This window comes from Aegilops tauschii, chromosome 1 (genome assembly GCF_002575655.3).
Source record: "Aegilops tauschii subsp. strangulata cultivar AL8/78 chromosome 1, Aet v6.0, whole genome shotgun sequence".
In the NCBI taxonomy this organism is placed as follows: Eukaryota; Viridiplantae; Streptophyta; class Magnoliopsida; order Poales; family Poaceae; genus Aegilops; species Aegilops tauschii.
In genome coordinates this window covers 432031085-432050604 of record NC_053035.3, presented here as the reverse complement: position 1 = coordinate 432050604, position 19520 = coordinate 432031085, and the positions used below count along the sequence as shown (strand labels likewise).

Below are 19520 nucleotides of genomic sequence, written 5' to 3'. Positions count from 1 at the left end.
TGATGTTGTAAACTTGATGTTCAAGTGAGAACTTGAATTGTATAGACCTCAGATTAAATGAGATGATGTTGTATCAAGTTGCAAGATAATTCAGTAAAGTGAATTAATATTTTGCGAGAGAAAATTAATCTCAATCGCAATGAGATTGTTTCGCGAGAGAAGAAAATTCTCAATCGCAAATCAGTACTCTAGAGATACTAAATTATCTTTACAAGAGATTGAAAAATCTCAATTGCAAATGAACATAATTAATCTCAACACGTGATAAACGTGGAAATATATTACATCAACTTAAGATCTAGAATACCTCGGTACTCAACAGAAAACAGTAGTAAAATATATGTACTGATTTTAACAAGAATGAAATCACTGTTAGGAGTGTGTTGGAACACTAATAATCTGCTACTGTGCTCAATCAGAGGAGCAAGTACTCATGGAGTAGCAAATAAAGCAACGCCTGCCGGTTGCCAAAATTTCCACCGCATGCACGTGGCCACGCAATCCATGTTAGATGAAGCCAGCTTGGTCATGCGAAGAGATAAGGCAGAGGTACCACGGATCAAAAATCCCCAGCGCCTTCCATCCCCACTCCACGCGACCAAGACAGGCGGAGACGACTACGGCCGGTCGGCTACTTCACCGGCGGCGAGAAAAACTCCCGCCGCGCTCTTCCTCGTCCGAGGATCCTCCAGGGAGCAGAGTGCTCGGCGCGACGCCGTTGGAGGCGCCGTTCGCGAGCCCGAGTGCCGCGGGGCTCCGCGTGCCGGAGCGGCCGCTCGACGGTGGACTCGCCAGCGAGACGCCGAGGGCCAAGAGGCGGTGACGAACCCCAGAGCGCGGCGAAAACTGAGGGGTGGCCAGCGTCGGGGACGGCAGGCGCCGCGTCGGCGTCGGCGTCGACAACCACGTGGTTGGAGGAGCCGCCCGCGCCCAAACCAAAGACGAAGGAGGATGCGCCGGTCGTCGCCGAGACGAAGGCCAGTGCGTGGCTGGTGGCGACCTCAACGACCGCGGGGGTCGGAGATGGCAGGCGCGGCGGCACGATGGCGTCGCTTGGGACGTGCCCCACCGACGGCAACCTCTGGAGCGCTGTGGAGCCAAGGGCTGCAACAGGCGAGGCAGCGTTTGCCTGGAGCCGACAGGCCCAGATGGAGGCCACCACGGGGGACCTCACCGGGGCCGATGGCCGTCGCGCGAGAAGCGCAACGAGGCTCTGAGCGGGCGCTGTCATGCCGCGGCATCGCATAGCCTCCGCGTCACGCGGCGCCGGTCGTGAAGACCATGCGCACATCCGCCAAGCGACAGAGGGCTCTGCAACTGCCGTGAGGATGCTGCTGTGTGCCTGGAGATAGTCGCCGCGTGCGCGGACCCGGAGAATGCCAAAAAGGTACTATATTTCTTGATGAAATCGTTTGATGCTTGCCAAATTGAAATCGGAAAGTGGCACCTTATTCATGTAGCAATTAGAGTAGATCAAGACTTTGGTCTTTACGTGCTTGCTTGATCTTCTCTCACTCCGACTTCTCTGTTTCTCGAGGCGACCCCTCCAGCGAATGTATTCGCGTGGAGTCTGGACCGGAATTAAGGATCGCCGGATTTGTTGTCTCCGTTGTCGAACGACACCGTCGTCTGTCCGTCGCTTTCTTCTCGTCGTCGTTCTCGCCTAGCGGTTTTGAGCGTGCTGATAACGTATTGGGACTAATCGAGAGACAACAATGAATCGAACTGTTACTTATTCCATTGACGATCACAGTATATATACGAGGAAACAGACGCGAGCGAAGAGATGCGTCCGTTCGCAGGGGCGTGAGAGTGGGTCGCGACGGTTGCAGAAACAACCGCACGAGATATTACATAGGGAGAATTATCCCTTTAATTAAGAGAACTAATTAAATCCTAACACATTCCACGTCCCAGCCTCTGTCTGTGCCAATAAGATGCTCGCCGCTACTAGCACATTCTATAAATAACAGCCTTGTACACGGGTGGTAGAACCAACACGCGAGCAACAATGGTACAAGTTACATAGCGTGCGGCATCATGCATGTGAACCAACCGAGTGTCATAGGCTATTCCACATCAAGATCTTTTTCTGCGGGAATGAGACGCATTGGGAATTTTAGCTGATGTTGGTCAATTGTGCAACGTAGTGTATGAACTGCTTGCTGCACACCCCTCTGGAGTTGTGCGAGCATGAATTTAGCCAGGCCGGCGACCGTCCCGAGAAGGGCGACGGCCCAAGGCTCCCCCAAAAAAGCACATATTTGGTAGTATTAGGACATCCTTCGTGTATACTACCTAGTACCCAGCCACTGTCCCTATCTCCGGCAGTCTGACTGCAACTGTAAAAATGAGCTGACCTGACAAGAAGACCTAGTCAGTCGGTTAGTATCTGTAGAGACACAGGGATAGTATAGCTTGGTGATGGCCCAGCCAGAGACTCTTTCAAGTAAAAATAAGAGAAACACAATTCTTCTGTGCACGGGAAGTCCTGTGCATGGGATAGCGCTTTGAATTGGTTGTTGATTCGAAGCCATGCATGCATGGTACTGCTCATAGTTCATCAGCCTTTTCTTTCACCGAGTAAATTGCATAAAACCACCACTTTAAGGGCTAGGTTTGCGAAAAACACTAGGATACATTTTCGCTGCAGAAAATACCACATCTCGCGTAATGGTCTTGCAAAAACCACTGATCGGCGGATCTGTCTCGTTTAAGTGCGTTTATGACAGATGGGTCCCACTTTTTGCTGACGTGGCATAATGTTTTACCAAAAAAATGTTAGATGGGTAAAAAAGCGAAAACCCCCTCAACAAGTTTCACCTGTGCTGCCCAGGGCCTTCCCCTATCCGGCGACCATGTACGCCGTTGCTGCTGCTTGCGCGTTGACTCAGCTGCTTGTGCTCGTGTTGTGCGCCGCCGCCGAGGCTCGTGCCCGTGCTGCTCGAGGCTGCGCTGCTGCTTGCTCCAGGGCCGAGGTCGGGGAGGTCGCCGGGAGGCGCGCCGCCTGCTCAGGAAACAGAGAGGAGGGGGGATGAAGAAGGGGAAGCGCGACCGCCGCTGCTTGCGCCAGGGTCGAGGTCGGGGAGGCCGCCGGGCCGCCGTCGCTGCTGCCGCGCGAGTCCCCGACGCCTCGGGCCCATCTCCCCTTCCCCGCGTCCGCAGCTTGCGGCCGTCGACTCTAGAGCCGCCCCTCGGCTACCCCCTAGCCGTCGACGGCGGCGCCCATTGCCGCTGCGCCACCACTGCCCCCGGCGGAGACAGAGGAATCAGGCCGTGCACGTCGCAGCTCGGCCGGAAAGAGAGCGGAGGGAGGAAGGAGATGGGAAGAAGGGGAGGGAGTTGATTGCTTTTTTCTATTTGATTTAGGGGTGTCTGTGCAAAATATATGGACTAGTTTGTAAATTTAGATTAAAATTGATCTAGCACGAAATGTTACGCCACGTAGGCAAAAAAGGGACCCATCTGTCATAATCTCACTTAGCAGAGCCAGATCCGCCGATTAGTGGTTTTTGCAAGACCATTACGCGAGATGTGGTGTTTTCTGCAGCGAAAATGTATCCTAGTGTTTTTCGCAAACCTAGCCCTCAAAGTGGTGGTTTTATGCAATTTACTCTCTTTCACCACAAGTAAGCACAGTGTTCCAGCCATGGTCCACCATCCATGCTTTTTCATCATTCACAAATTAAAATCTATTTTATCTTTTGGATCAAATGTCTAATTTATGACCCGTTTACATATTTGTGTGCATGACGATGAGGACATTAAAATGAGACCAGTTTTGAATATATTTTAACAAGTTCTCAAAATCTAATTATAAAACAAGGTGAAACACGATTGATTAAACACTATGAAAGTGCAAAAAACTATGAAATGTTTTGTTAAACCCGCTAATGACCCGAACGCGATGGTACACTCTGGAACACAATGCCCCCAAATGAAACTGGATATAAACTATTTGTATCTAGCAACTTGCTAGTCATTCTGAATCCACCCCTGCCGCTGCACGTAGCCCTTCGTGACTATCCGAGCTTTGTGCTTCATAATGTTTCCATCCGGACCTCGCTTGACCTTAAACACCCACTTCTGTCCAATGGCACGGTGGCCGACAGGGGGAGTGAGGCGAGATCACTTGTGTCGTGGCAGCAAATTGACTCCATCTCGGCCTCCATGGTGCTGCGCCACGCTGGCTCGTCCAGCGCCTCCTCGACAAACGCAGGCTCCTCTATAGCAGAGAGCCAAAGCGCACCTACACCCGCATGCACCTCGGCGTGTGGTCGATATGGTGCTCCACCTTTTTGTAACGGAGAGGCACCCCCTCATCGTCGTACGTCTCGCGAGTGGGCGGGGACGTCCAGCCGTCATTTGGTTTGTCAGGAGTGGCCTGCATGGGCGCGCTGGGTCCAGGCAATGCTTACGTGCCCGGCGCACCCAGCGTGCCAAGTTATGGTTTGACAGACACAAGCGTGTGCGGAGCTTGGGTTGTTGCTAGTGTGCTGGGAGTCGTTGCGTCAGGCGTCATCGAGTACATGGTCGTCACTGGCACATTGGTGCCCGTGTACTCCACCGTGAACTCGCCGACGTGATCACGCGTGTCATTGGCGGGTGGGCTGCCCCAGTCCGATCTTCTTCAAATTGTATGTCGCATGTGCCATAGAGCCGTTTGCCAGCCAGGTCATAGACCCTATACTCCTTCGTGCCAGGATCATAGCCTGGAAAGACATCGGCGACAGAGCGATCTGAGAGCTTGCTGACTTCGGGTCCGACGAGCTTCACGTGTGCTATGCAGCCGAAAGTACGGAAGTAGTCAATTGTCGACTTCCTCTGCCGTGATGCCTCGTAGGGTGTGATGCCCTGCAAACTTCTCGTAGGCGAACCTTTAATGAGTCTCCATGCAGAACACCTCACCCCAGAAGGCGCTCGTCACGCCCATGCTCTTGATCATGCTGTGGGCCATCTCCACCACCAACTGGTTTCGTCGTTCGACAACACCATTTTGCTTTGGTGAAAATGGTGTCGTCGTGTTCCTTTGGATGCCCAGCTCCTCACAGTATGGGGTGAACTCATTAGAATTAAATTTAGCACCAAGATCCATGCGGAATGCACCGAGTTTCGTGCTACTCTACGTATCCGCGATGACCTTGATCTTCCTGAAGAAACGAAACACCTCGTCCTTGATCCTGAGAACCTCCAGCCACATGTATCTATTATGGTCATCAACAATGAGAAGAAAATAGTTGTTACCTCTCATCGTCGCCAGAGAGATGGGGCCGCAGTGGTCGCCGTAGACGAGGTCTAGTACGTGCTCCGAATCACGAAGGAACGGCATGCGGTCCATGTTACCGTTTGTGCAGCCTTCAAAGAACTGGTCGATGTGTTGGATTGTTGACATGCCACACACCCCCACCCTTTCACGCCAAGATCGTGAAGGGCTCTGAATTGGAGGTGGCCGGAGCACGCGTGCCAGCGCCAGGCCTTGTCGATGCGGCCCGCCAGGAGACACACGGGCACAACCAAGTTCAAAGCCACGATATACAACTGGTTGCTCGTCCGTCGCACTCGCGCCAAAAGTACGAGCTTTCTGTTATTTAGGCAGAGCTCGCCGCCATCGATCATGGATTTGCAACTGTGCTCATCAAGTTGCCTAAGACTTACAATGTTCATCCGGAGTTGCAGGATGTAGTAGACATCCGAGAGCGTGCGATGCTCGCCGGTCTTGCACGAAAACAACACCACCCGCCCCCACAGGTCCGCACCATGGAGCCATCACCGAAGCCCACCGTCCCGCGCATGGATCCGTCCACCTGCGTGAGCATGTCGCGGAGTCCTGTCATATGGTTGCTGGCGCCCGTCTCTAGATACCAACGGTCGTCGTTAGTGGCCATTGGCATTTCGCACTCCTCCTTGAGGAAGGTCTCATGTGGTACCGGCTGCGTCGCTGCCGGGGTGACTGCGTTCGTGACGTCCGCCACCTTGCAGGCAGCAAGCAGAAGCCTAGGCTGTTCGACACCGACCTGCGCCATGTGAGCCTGCTATTCCTGCTGCTCATGGTCCTTGGCCTTCTTACGGGACTCTCTCGCCCAGTGCCTTGGGCTCCTGTAGTAGCTGCAATCGCCCTTGCGCTTGGGCGTCGTTGTACCTCTGTTGCTGCGACCACCGACTTGGCCGCGACCTCCGCCGCCTTGGAAGCCCTTTGGCTTTTAGTTACTGCTCCCATGCTGCTCTCCTCCTCCAGACGAGTTGCCGCAATGGTCAGGCTGCCTGTGGCATGCAAATCACTCCTTTGCGGGCCCCAGATGCTGGTACCTCCTCACTCGCTTTCTTCGACGACAACAAGGCGCCCGCAGAGCTCCTCCAAGGAGAGTTGTTTGGTGTCGACAAGTCACTCAATCGCCATGGCCATTTCATGGTAAGGCCGTGGCACCATCCATAGTACCTTGAGGGCAGCTTCGTGCTAGCCCACCGGATCACCGAGGACCTCGAGCTCGTGGATGATGGCCCAGAGCGGCATAATTTATGACTCGGTCGCTTTGCCGCCCTTGCACCGGAGTCCCTCGTACTCAGAGCGGCGCGTTCGTGCCCAGCGTCCACGTCAACGCATGGTCTTGAGGGTGTCACGTTCTTGCTTTGCCATGGCCTTTGTGCCCAGCGTGCGCGTGAACTCTGGTGGCACACCCCTTATCAGGGCAAGCATGGCGTCATGGTCTTCACGGTCCGTACCTTCACGGGTCTCAACCACAAGCCCCAACTGATGGGCCTGCAACTGCAATTTAGTCATGAGGCCCCAGTAGATGTAGTTCGTTCCCATTAGCATCATCAGCCGCCACAGCCGTGCACGACACGCTCGATGATGGGCACCCCTAACCCTACTTCTGTGGAGAACCGAACCAGGGTTTTCTCCGGCGCTGCCATTTTCGCTGCCGCCTTCTTCTCCTCCAGCTGCTTCTTTGTCTTCTCGTCGTTGGTGCCAGTCATCTCGGATCAGACACCGCCGGCGCCTTAGTATAGATCGAACACCAACAAGGCTCTGATGCCAATTGTTGTTGCTGAAGCTGGCAAACTCTATGACAGAGATTTATGAGAGAAAGAGAGAGTGCCAGAGGTGAAAGACAATAGGTTTGCCTTGCAAACTGCCACTGCAACTTTTCTGTTATTAAGCTAGCCCCAAAACGAGCTGCCGAAAACAAGAAGGAAATGGTCGCCCACGACAAGCTTAAGAGCATCTCCAACAACCGCACAAAAATTCCGCGCTCAATAAAAGTTATAGCGCGCCGCTGTAGCACTTTTATTGCGTCGGAACCAACATTGCTTTAGCAGACGCCCAAAAATGCGCGCCCAAAAAAGAACTCAGTGCAAATTGTGAAGCGCGCGTAATCCGGAGCCCAAAATATGCTGCGCGGGTAGCGTTTTTCAGCGCGTGCACAAAACTTTTTAGCGCACGCCATATTTTACAACATCTGTTGGAGCTGTTCGGCGCCCAAAAATAATAAATTTTTAGCGCGCGGAGCTCTTTTTGGGCGCCTGTTGGAGATGCTCTACTGATCGTGCCATCCTACAATACTCGCCACAATTGAACCCTACATGCCGACGACGAGACGCGTGATCCATGCCATCCCATGGCGCTTTCTCGGACGTTTAAAAATGCTGGTAACTTCCTCACTGAAAACTACTGTATCTGTACGTGCACAAGCACATGCTGACAGACTGAATTTTATTCAGTGACACTGAACTAAATGAATGTGTTCCAGCGGAAAGCACTCGCCACGAGCGACGTCCGACGAACAAGTCAGGCTTGTGGCCAACACAGCTCTCATCGGCTTCAACTAAAGTTCCCAATGCCTCTCACTCTCATCACCTCAAGAGTTCTGACTGTGTAATAGTCTATGCTACTCGATGACTTCACACGCACGATGCACACATGATATCTAGCTTCTACCATTGCTGATTGAGTTAGGTTCCACAAAATGTACACGGTTGTATTATTTATAGACACACTACGTATGTTGGCCGGCGAGCATGGGTCTGAGGAGCTCATGTAGAGGCCAGGAGAGTAATGTAATGTTCCTTGAGAATAATAGATGTGTTGTATATGCACATGCATCTGCTGCTGCGAATACTAAATGCTAGCTAGTTCCAGCTCAAGGTAATAGCTTGTCCTTCTAGAAAGTTCGGTAAAATCACATGTAAGTCATATCCTTTTCTTCTCACTAAAGGGATCAGGCGGTCTCCGCACTGAGCCAGTGACAAGCTAACATGCATGACAGCATGAGCAATCAGCTAATGAGCAAAATAAAAGATATATACACTGTAGAGAAAGGTGCGGTAGCTTCCGGGTGCCCCTACACCATTGTGAACAGTAAATTCAAAAAATTGAAAAAAACATAAGGAAAAAATCGAAATTTTGTGCACAGTCTCAAATGTTGTAGTTGCTTGCAAATTTTCAAGGAGAAATATCATCCGGTGAGCTCTACAAATGAGAAACAAAAATCAGTGCTCACAACTTTGAATAGTGAAATCATTTTCTTCCGTAGAGCTCCTCAAATGGTTTTTTGGCATGAAATCTTGCAAGCACCTACAAAGTTTGAGCGTATTTGATGACATGAAGTTTCAGACTTTTTTTGTTTTGTTTTCAATTGTTTTAGTTTACTATTCATCAAGGGTGTAGGGACCATGAGTTGAAAAACCACTCTCATTTATATATTTTTTCAAAAAGGAGGATAACCCATGGCCTCTGCATCGAATGATACACACAACTATTTTATTAATTTTTCAACAAGACCTTCCAAAGAAATATATCAATAAGTCTGAAGCCACCTTCCTGGCAACATCTGTCGCTACTCATATCAACTTGATGAAGGAGTTGCTCATTGTCGGGGCCGCCTGCCCAAACCTCGCACCTAAGCACAACATCTAAACCGGCGGCATCAACCAAGCCGCCCAACGGAGGGTCGGGGGCACAAACTGGTCCAACGGACTCTCAGCAGGCACCGCATGTGCATGCTGTAGAGGATTTATGGCACACATGTCCGTAGTGCCCGCTTTTTATTTTGGCTTGAAATTATATGTTTGAAACTGGCTGAACTTATCAGTTTTAGATGTAAAAACCGTAAGTTTCATTGTTGAAACTTAAAAAAATTTGAGGGATTTTCTTTTTTACTTTGCCCTAGTGTGGGATTGAACTACTCCGCGAATCGCAAGGCAAAACGAGCGCGCTGCCGGACTTGGCAGGTGAGTACCCGCTCCCGCGTGCTCCTACGCATTTCCGTATTGTCTCCTACTTTTTTGGGCCATTGTGAACTCTTTCTGATTAAACGCAACTGCTTCTCTAAATCTAAATCAACCAATTTTTTTTGTTTTGTCCAAGTCAAGTCAGTAGAGTGCAGCTTCAGAATAAAAATATGCTAATCTCGAAACAGGCTTTTGTCCCACTATATTAATATAGCAAACACCCGATACAACCAAAAGCAACCCAGAAAGGACAGAAATGTTAGGGCAACAACAAACACACACAAAAAAAAACCAAAACAAAATGGAGACAACGGCGGATCGACTAAGCTACAGTGACCCAAAACTGTTGTGCGCTCCAAAGAAGTACCAAGCAACACCTTCAAGAAGAAAAGTGAACGCCGCTGCCCAAACTAGCGCACTGCTCCTAGGGTTTCCCCAGGCACACAGAGGGAAGTGGATGAAGGGTAGCCACGACAGCCTCCTGGAAGGAATGATGCCACCTGAAGGCGGCACCGCGTTGGTGTCAGGTGTGCCGACAAGGATTTCTCCCGAAAGAATCCTATCCACAACCCTCAACCCCCAAGCGACCCGTTGCATAGGAGCCCCGCGATGACGAGGCCTCGACATCACCCGACTCGCCATCGTTGTCTCACCGGAGCTAGCTACCATCACGAGGTCTGCAAGACGGAGGCGAGGAGTAGCTTGAATCAAGGTCAGTATTACCACTGCCGCGCCGAAGGGAACAACCTCCACCACCGAAGACGGTAGACGACCGGACACGGCCACATGGCACACCAGTCCCAATTAGGTCCGGCCGGGCCCAGCAAGCCCGTTAAGCCCCCCATGCAAGCAAACCAGTCCCAAGAGGGTCCGGCCGGGCCTAGATCGATCCCGTAAACCCCGCCGCCACGCTGCAACAGGCCGGCCGCCGTCGCCGCTGTACCCCTGCATGAGCTACACCACCGCCATCTGCAGAACGCGCCGCGCAGCGCGGGCCCACTCGCCCCGACCTAGTTGGGGCCCAAAGAGCCTAGATCTGGGCCGAGGTGCGCATCCGGCACTGCCCGTCTACAACCTAGCATGTCTTCTTTTGCAACAATTATTTTTATTTCAGTCGTGCGACCAATTGTAATATTCGCACAAATTTTTATTCAAATACAAGTAGTACTCTAATAGTAGAATATTATTTTAGTTTTCTAGAATGCCAAACTATTAATGTTAGTGCTGATGGACTGAAAGTTTCTGTATTAGTGGTATATGTATATAGTGCGGCTATAAACAACATAGGCTTGTACATGTAACGGAACCAACACCCACGTGTCAATGGGAGAAGCTGGCACACATGATTCATGTGCACCAAGTGGGATGGGACATTCCACGCAGCAAGATCTTTTGAGGGGATGAGATGCATCGGGAAGCTTAGTTGAAGGCGGCAATTTGGATAGCAAGGTTGCTCAGTCACGAATCGGGCTCCCAACATCATACCTGCAGCCCGAGGTAGTTGATTCTGCGCTGCAAGAAGGAGCACCCTATGTCGCTGGGTGCACGAAAGTTGCTGCGACTGACTGGACACAGACAAGTTGAGCGACCGTGTGCCATGGCGCGTGACCGCTGTATGCTTCATGATGTATACACAGCAAGGTGGACCTGGTTGCCAGATTCTCTCCCCAAGTGCTTTTGTGGTTCGGCGCGTACGTATGCTTGTGGTCACTGATGGACCTATTGGCTTGACCTGGACGCATCCGGCATCTGCCGCGGTATCAATGTGCCAGCATCACGTACGCATGAAACAAAAGAAATATTTATATGGAAATTCAATTCAAAAAACGATGCATGTGGAAATTAGCACACCGATTTTATACACTGTACGGTTTAACGCTATGACCACAGTACAATCAATATTTGATATTTCACAGCCTAAGGGCATCTCAATCGATGACTCCCAAACCGAACATCTTATCCGTGTGTGGATTGGTGGGAACCAGTCCGCGGACACTAATGCGGGAGTCGGTCATTCATAGCTAGTCGCAAATGTGCACTATTAGAAAAAGGCTAATTAGTGGCGCACCTGTTTTGGCCATTAATGGCGCACTATAGGTGCGCCACTATCATCACGCCACTAGTAACAAGTACTAATGCCGCACCCCCGGTGCGCCATTAGTATACCAGACAATAGTGGCGCACCAGGCAGTGCGCCATTAGTATGTCCCCTGGTGCGTCATTACTATGCCTCCCAGGGTGCCATATTTACCTTGTGCTCTGGGTTACTAATGGCGCACTTCTAGATAATGCGTCACTAGTGTGTTTATTGCAGTGCACCATTAAAATGCAGTATGGTGCGCCACTAGTATGAATATTAGGAATTTTTTTCTTTTCTGATATTTGCACAGGTTACAAAATACATTACTGCACAGAATATAGACAACACAACATATAAACATCAGATTTATCGAATACAATAGAAGATTAGTCTCCGAATACAATTCATCATACTAGTCTCCGAATTCAAAATAACGAATAAAGTTAGAACATTACAAGTCTCGAGACCGCGAGTAGCGAGTTTGTCTTCACATTACAAGTCGATATCGATCATCTAAACTACCATCACATAGAAGAGAGCTGCGGTCATCACGATGAGCATCATCGCGATGAAACTGGTCTTCATCCGGTTCCTCCAACGCTCCCTCCTCTCTCCCGCTAGATAGCGCGCGTATCTAGCTTCCGCCTCCGCCCTAGTGGTGTACCCTTTGTAACTGTTACCGCTGAAACGGTGAACCTGTCTCCGACACTCCTCCGAGTCGTCGTAGACTCCGGGAACCTTACCCTTGTACACGACATACGACGGCATCTCTATGCACTAGACAAACAAAACGTTAGTAGCATTTCACAGACAATACATAAGCAATATATAAGTATGCAACAAAAGGATCGGAAGAGAAAAGCAACACATTAATAGCACGATTCATGGTCCTACTAATAAATAGCATCGATTACATATAAGTTGAACGACTGTCCAAACCAAAGAGACATACAAGTTCATTAAAGTTTAATTACAACATGAGCTAATCGATATTTCAGAACTACATAGCATCACTACTTTCGACTCGACTCAGGGACCGGAGCGTGGATGAAGCCGCCGTCTTTCGTGATGGTCATGAATGTGCGTTCGTTATCAGCCTGCATTTGTGGCGTTGTTTCTATTTCACTGTTGGACGGTTGATATTTGAGGTAGAACTGCCCCGAGGTACGAAGGACATCTTGATGGATGATTTCCGCAAACTCCGACTGGATGCGAAAGAATTCTTGTCCGAAGTCCGCGTCTTGGATTGCCAACAAGCGTGCGGCCCAATCTTTGAGACTATTTGGTAGCAGAAGGTGATTATGGTCCCGTACGATTGCCCGCATGTGATGGAGGGCGTAGTAGGCATCCTTCTCACCGCCAGGCGGCTGCTGGATGCAGGGGAACGTCGTTACGTGGGTGAACACATGCTTGCCGTACCTAAAAATTGGCCTCCTGAAGGTGCCTCCAGATTTGGCGTTGCCGGGGAGAACATCATCAAGAACTTTCTTGATATTTGTGTAGTCTTTCTTTGACTGACGGTCCGAGTCGAAATACGTGGCCATGGAATAGTTCGGGCTTAAGAGGATGAGTGTGCAATGTGTGTCACTGCACAAAACACGCAATGTTAGAAAAAAAGAACGATCAAAATCTAAGAAATCATATGTTACGGGGCGGTGAGGGGATGACTTAATCGGGAAAGTAAGGCATGAGGAAGTTATCCTTATCTGGGTTCGCCAGAATGACGCCTTCGAGGTATGAACTCGCGACTTGCCGGTCCCCAGCGCTGCCCAAGATCTTGGCACGCATGTAGAAGGGGTCGACTATCACGATGTCCGGGGTCTTGTCTCTAATGATCCGCATCTCCATACTCAGCGAAAATAGCCGAACGAAGGTTTAGTGCAGCGGATGAAGGTTAAACATAGCAAAGATGTCATAAAAACGCAGGACGATCATACCCCCGATGGCGCTATCGACAAAGCCCTTGCCCTTTGGCACCTTGGCTACGAAAACTGGGTATGCCACATCATTCTCGGAGAGACGCCGCTTCTCCAAAGAAAGAACACTGTCATGCAGACTCCGCATAGCACCGGTTGCAGCATTGAGCAGATTAGTTGGTAGCATCGGCCTACCCGCCACATGCACCCTCCTCGAGATATCCTTAGGCGAAGGTGGCCCGTCATGAGCACGGATCGTACTCGGTGCCGGCTGGCTCGCACCCTTGTTATTCTTTCTTTTCCGTCCCTTCTGCTTCTTCTGCTGCAATGGGATCGAGTTCTGCTCAGAGACCACCTTCTTGAGTGTGTTGGGGCTGATAATATTTCGCACCTCGGCTACCTGAGGCTCGGTGAAGGCGGCAGCTGGAGGCGTCTCCTGAGAACTGAACGCCAGACGACGCCTGTTGCAATTGGGTTTCTCCGCGGTACCAGCTAGATCGCAATCGTCTTTTCCAGGGTTGGGTTCTTGAGAAGGAGGCACCAAGAATACGTCATCGTACCCATGTTCGTTGAAGTACTTATCGACGTTGGTAAATGTAGCGTCGTCGTCGTCGTCCGGATCATGTGCCATATGCATGTCCGGATCAGCTGACGCCGGTAGCGTTGCGGCGGTCTTGCCATGGCTTGGCGCTGGCACGACTGGCGGTGTTGTCTGTGGGGTGGTGTCCCCCGCCACCAAACGAATCTGGCTCGTTGGCCAAAGCATGGGCCAGCTTATGCAGGCGCTGAGGGTCATCACATCATCTTCGTCGGCCCTAGGGGGTCGATACGGAGGTAAAAGTCGTCGAAGCCCCGCAGCACCCGAACCAGTTGAACCCTATACACGGTGGGTGGCATCGGATTACCGTGGAACACGCGGCTGCCCGGTTGAACGATTCTGGCCTTGGCGACATCGATCAACTCGCCGTCCATGAAGTGTAGTAGAGTGCATGGAACGTCGGCGGCGCCCTGCGAAAACATGTAGGGCGTCAGGGATGCCCAGTCAAAGGCAAGGAGATGAAGTCATCGGCCGAGAGGCTTAATTAGTTACCGTGATGGCGTCGAGCTCGGCTAATGTCGAGGCACCGCCAACGGCGGGCGTGCAAGTGACGGAGGGGCCGCTTGCTGCCGAGGTGCCGGCCGGCGTATTCTTCCCACACCCGGGTGCATTAAGGTCCAATGCCGGCGCCTCCGCCGGAGACACCAATGCCGCCTCCGCCGGAGACACCAAGGGCGCCGCCGGCGCGTTGCGCGAGTTGCTCTCGTGAAGCTAGGATTCGAGGGTGGCCCCTGTTGGCCGCCCGCCATCCATGCCTGCAGCCCCTCAATCAAGGTAGGCACAATGGCGGTGATCGTCGCTCCTAGTTGGTCTCGCACTTGCTCTTCGACTATCTCCGGAATCCGCACCACTTGTGCCTTGAGTTCTTGAACCTTGCGCTCCTGGCTTTCTGAGCTGGTCTTTCTCTCCTTTCGCCCAGCGGTATAGTATTCCGACCATTTCATGGACAAGCCTTTGCCGGCCACACGACCAGCTGACGACGGCTTACTGAGCTTATCCTTATTTTTCATTACGTTCAACCCCCTATTTAAAGTGGTGTCCCAAGGGGAGCTCTTAGACGACCCCGCGCTACTCCTTTCAGTGTCCTGCGAAAGGAACGTGAACCATTTAGAAATTTGGCTTCATTAATTAGAATGCAACCATATGGAGATAATTACGTGGGGGTGTATTCCTTACCAGAACAAGCTCAAGCGCCTTGGTCTTCGGATCCGTGGTAAGCTCCTTTGTTACCGGGTCAATCTTGTACCGGGCGCTAACATAGTTCCTTGTCTGTCTGCTTGTCACGCTATTTATCGAAGATGGGCGGTAGGCCTTGCTCGGCACACTCCGCGTCCTCCTTGTCCCATATAGGTTCTGCCACTCTGTATTCACCGGGACCGAGTTTGTGGACCCCTAAGTTCAAGTCCCGCATATCTTTCCCCCACTGACTTGATTCCGCGGTTGTGTTGCTCTCGCACTTGATCTTGAACTCCAGGTAGTCGGCTTCGCTGATCGAAGGATTTGTCTCCTTGATATTCTCATAACTATCACCTTTTTCAATCCTTCTCTTCACCGCGGCTCTCCAATTAGCCAGGGCCGTGCTCATCTTCGTGAGAGCGGCATTGTTCACTTTATTCCCTGAGAGGCGTGTGTTTGCGAAGTCACCGGGGAACTTGTATCGTTCGTGCAGCTTCGTGAAGAGGAGGTTGCGCAAATTCCCTCGGTCACGATGCCTTAGGTTCTCGGTGTTGATCGAGACGGTGCTCCGGAGAATGCACCCGAGCTGTCCCGCGTACCCCTTGACTAATTCTTTGGGCGTCGTTGGATGCCCACCGGAGGACACTTCAGTAAATTCCTCCTTGACGGTGCCGAGCACGTTCGGGCGCCGGTCCTTCCGTTGCATCTTCGGTTGGCTGCCATCTGTGTGTGCGCTGCCATCATCAGTGGTGGCATCCTCGGCGGCACCATCAGTGGTGTCATCCCCGACGCCACTAGGGGTTGTGTAGTCGGGATCGGTGTCTTCCGCGGCGTCCTCATAGCGGTGTGGTTCTTCCTCTATCTCTTGGGACAGCTCCTAGAATGCCTTGCCCGAACCGCCGGCCTCATCGTTGTGGGCCATGTTTCGCTCTAAATAGGAAAATAGTTTGGTCAAAAAGTTGGTTATTGTCAAGGAACAAGATCTCTAAGTTGACCAAATAACCTAATTCTCGAGGAATGTCGCCAAAAAGTTGGTTATTGTCAAGGAACAATTGAGAGATGTTTGTGATATTGCCTAGGTGTTTTGGGATGGAACCTGTTAGTGTGTTGTTGCTAAGGTCCAAGTCCCTTCCTAACCCCCTTCTTCTTGTCTCCTCTCACTATCTCTCTCACACACATGGCAAGCAAGGGTGTCTGAGTTTGTGAAAAAATACTAAACTAATCCAAGGGCTGAAAATTGATCATCTGTTTCAGATTGCAGTTTTCTTTCCTGGGGCTTCGGTGTGTGGTACAAAACTGAATTTTGGAAATCTACAGAATGAACAAGCTAAGGGCTGCAAATGCCCGCAAGGCTTCAAGGGTGACGACATAATGGCTCAGTGTTATTTAAGGGTTGGTTTGTGAGGAATTATCATGGTCTCATCATTTAGGGTTTGTCGACACCGAGGCATCCTAAAAGCTAAGCTTTTATCATTTAGGGTTTGTCGACGCCGAGGCACCCTAAAAGCCTAAGCTTTCATCATTTAGGTTTTTATCGACACCGAGGCACCCTAAAAGCCAAGGTTTTATCATTTAGGGTTTGTCGACGCTGAGGCACCCTAAATGCTAAGTTAAGTTTTCATCATTTAGGGTTTATCGATGCCGAGGCACCCTAAAAGCTAAGGTTTTATTATTTAGGGTTTGTCGACGCCGAGGCACCCTAAAAGCCAAGGTTATATCATTTAGGGTTTCTCGATGCCGAGGCACCCCAAAAGCCTAAGTTTTCATCATTTAGGGTTTATCGATGCCGAGGCACCCTAAAAGCCAAGGTTATATCATTTAGGGTTTGTCATCATCATATCATCATAACATAGTGCATCACAGCCATAATCAGGTACATTACATAGTCCTTAGCTTGAGCTTTTGAACTAGTACTGGCAAACCTAGAATAATGGCTCAAATGTTGAACTGTTTGAGCTTCTAAAGTAATTTCTTATACACAATATCTCTCTTGCTTGGCACTTGAGTTATTGGATGAGATCAGGGTAGTATCTACTAGAGTTATTACAAATCAGCATGTTAGCACTGACTGTTTTTTTCTGCAACAGGTGAGTTAAGTAACCTTTCTGAAAAGTCACAATAACAACAAAATCCTATAGAAAGTAATTTGACTGCTATTTCCTGTCATGTTATCATTAACCAAAGAAGAATTTACACTAATAGTACACACTCCATATAGGTATAGATTGTACCATTAGTAATAACTATGCATTGCTCATGTTGTAAAAAGGCACAGAACAAGAGCAACTGACATTAGTAATAACTATGAGTACTACTTAATTAAGTGATGCTAAATAACTATGAGTACTCCATATAGGTATAGATTATACCAAAAAAAAGTCATGCTAAATACACATACATGTAGTTTATCGAGTGATGGACAAAAAACAGTTGATCCTACTGAATTAAGTACTAAGATACCCCGGCTCATGCATTAGTCGCAAGTACCCCATATGTCCTATTTTTAGCAAAGTCATGCTAAAATTCACGAAAAATTTCAGCATGACCTTTGCTGAAAATATGACATATGGAGTACCCGAATTTGCCGGAACGGAAGTTAATCGACATTCCGGCAAACTCAAGGGCCTCTCGGGGTACCTGCAAAATCATTATCCCACCCCCGCCCCACTTCAACCCCACAACACCCCACAATATCATCACGACACGATGGTATTAGACAAAACCCCCCAATATCATCACGACACGATGGTCAGAGACAAAACCCAGCAATATATCTTCTAGCCATGAAACCCTACCCTGATTCTCCTTTCTTCCTGTTTTTTCACTTAAACATGCAAACATGTAGGGAAAGCAATTAATACAAGGCACAAAAATGGCATGCTATGTAGCCTTAATGCTACAGAACATATGAAATACATGCCAGCAATATATATGATATAAACTCTAATAATTTTTGAATAAAAAAAGTAGCTAAAAAAAGTAGCAAGCAAGCAATTCATTTGACTAACTATTTGGTAAAGGATATGCAAGCTCAGAACCATCATTCCTAGATGTGAGTTTGAGTAGTACACCTAGCCTAGCTAGCATTATGTTGTTTTCTTTCTTTGTGTCTGCTGCTAAAAGCTAAATACATACATACACATGGTACAAGTCTGAATATCTATCTAATTCTGCAAGCACCGTCAGTAACTGTCATGAAACAACAGGGGCAAGAACATTATCCTCTAGTCTGACTTGTTAAGGACAAGTGAGTGCATCCAACCATATATTATTATCTCAAGTTTTGACTAGTAGTAGTACACTAACATCCGTCTTTACGGGCAAGACAAGAATAAGCAGGAGCAATAATAATAATAAACCAAGCAAGCATATTATGTCAAGATGAGGGAGGCATACAATCAACTGGACTGGGAAAAAAGAAAAAACATGGTATCATCATAATAATAATAAATATTATTATAAGCAGAGAGAGCAGTTGAACAAGATTTGGGGTCCTAGTTTTGCCCTGTCTTCCATTCCATTCCAAAATGCTTTGGGGTTTTGGCACTTTGCTGCGTGTGATGACGAGCTGCAGCCATAGGTTTTGGTGTTTCAAGATGAGGAGAGGCTCTCGAAGAGAAAAATAGTTTTATTTCTCTCTTTTTGAGAGTATAAATTCCGACCTAAAGAGTGCTCCTGTTTCTCAAGGATTTCCACCTTTTTCAAAAAACGTCTAAGAATTTTCACTTGGAGATGTACCAGCAGCAAACTAAGCATCAGGGAGCATCGCTTTTTTTATAACACAAAAACAATACTACTACATGTATGGATAACAGAGGTGACGATTTGCAGCAATGAGAATGTGAATATGCTCCCGGATATTCTGCAACCTGGTGAACGCATCTTACTGCTGCTAATCTGCATCCCCTAGCCAATGTTGTTCCGCTGCCGGGCGCCTGCAGTCTGCACATGTGCCCCCAGACAAGCATACCACACAAGAAGACATTCTGTTTCTTAAATGACTGATGATACATTTGCTAGCACTAGTGGCAACAAAACACAAGTTCAGCTGATGGAAACTGGGACTAGAAGCATGAGCTTCTTCTATTTGTTTGTTAGCTACAACTAAGCATAGGGTTACCTAACCGAGGTCATCACATCTAACAATGATATGTGCTCTTGTGTGCAGCAGATTCGACCGAGCCTAACAAGATGGACACTTGCTAATTTGACCAAAATTAGCAATTTTTTGAACCTAATTTGACCTAAATTCGAGAGGGATTTGACCTAAACCTAGCAAAGGAGAGAATAAGAGGGCATGGCCGGGAGGGAGAACGGCGCTTCTCCTTTGGTGCTTATACTTTTTCTCGTTTGCATTCTAGTCAACGGCTCTGTGGGACTAGTGACCACATTCAAACGCGTATTCTCCCATTTTTAGGGTTGTGGTTTCTCTCGTACAAACCCAGCACTACAAATCTACGATGATCACAGCATGCATGCTCTCTCGTATATGGGTTCATTGCTATCCCAGGTGAGTTGGATT

General features: G+C 49.3%; 1 long non-coding RNA gene across 1 annotated transcript; it reads left to right on the top strand.

Annotated features, from left to right (window-relative positions):
• The first annotated feature begins 312 nt into the window (after nt 1-312).
• LOC141023426 (uncharacterized) lies at nt 313-1648 on the top strand. The gene is made up of 2 exons (XR_012184859.1): nt 313-1387; nt 1551-1648. It is a non-coding gene; the product is annotated as an uncharacterized lncRNA (long non-coding RNA).
• The last annotated feature ends 17872 nt before the right edge of the window (nt 1649-19520 follow it).